The sequence below is a fragment of the Lagopus leucura genome, unplaced genomic scaffold (genome assembly GCF_019238085.1).
Source record: "Lagopus leucura isolate 7727_CA_CO unplaced genomic scaffold, USGS_WTPT01 Super-Scaffold_100159, whole genome shotgun sequence".
In the NCBI taxonomy this organism is placed as follows: Eukaryota; Metazoa; Chordata; class Aves; order Galliformes; family Phasianidae; genus Lagopus; species Lagopus leucura.
The window spans coordinates 13,046,897-13,047,625 of NW_024962335.1; positions in this window are offsets into that span (position 1 = coordinate 13,046,897).

A 729-nucleotide genomic window follows, 5' to 3' on the forward strand; every position below is an offset into this window, starting at 1 on the left:
CTCTTCCTCTTCCTCTTCCTCTTCCTCTTCCTCTTCCTCTTCCTCTTTTGTGTCTTTCTTGCCACAGTTGGGAGTTGGAGGATCAGACATTCTTTTGCTCACCCAGATCTGGTGACATGGAGGAAAACTGAACTCTACCACTTGCTATCTTGCTGGAGTTAAGCAGAGGCTCATTTTCCCTGTAGACACCATTGAGCTTAGTGGCTTCCTTGATTCTGCATCCAGTGGGCCATGGACATCATCTGGCTTGGAAGCTGGGATCTCTCTTGGTGGGAGAGATTGTCCCATTCTGTAAGACTTGTGGCTCACCAATTGCTGCTTTGGTCAAGGAAGCATGGCACCAATACTGGATTCTGAGTGTATTAGCACCACCCTTGGGTCTGGTTCCCTTATGTTTCAAATAGTGCCAGCCAGGGTTTTTGTAGGGTATTACAATGAATCATGGAATCATTTCGGTTGGAAAACACCTTACAGATCACCTGGTCCAACCCTCAGCCCATCCCCACCATGTCCACCAACCATGTCCTTTGTGTCACATCCACACAGTTCTGGAACATCTCCAGGTGACTCCACCACCTGCCAGGGCAGCATCGTTCTTTCTAATGCAAAGATTCTGGAGAGTGAAGATCTGCTACAAAAGCTGAAAATATTCTTGAAATCCTTTGAACTTTGTTCCCTGGGTCACAGTCATTCACCTTGCATTTTCTTGCTTCGCAGCTTCAGGTTGGC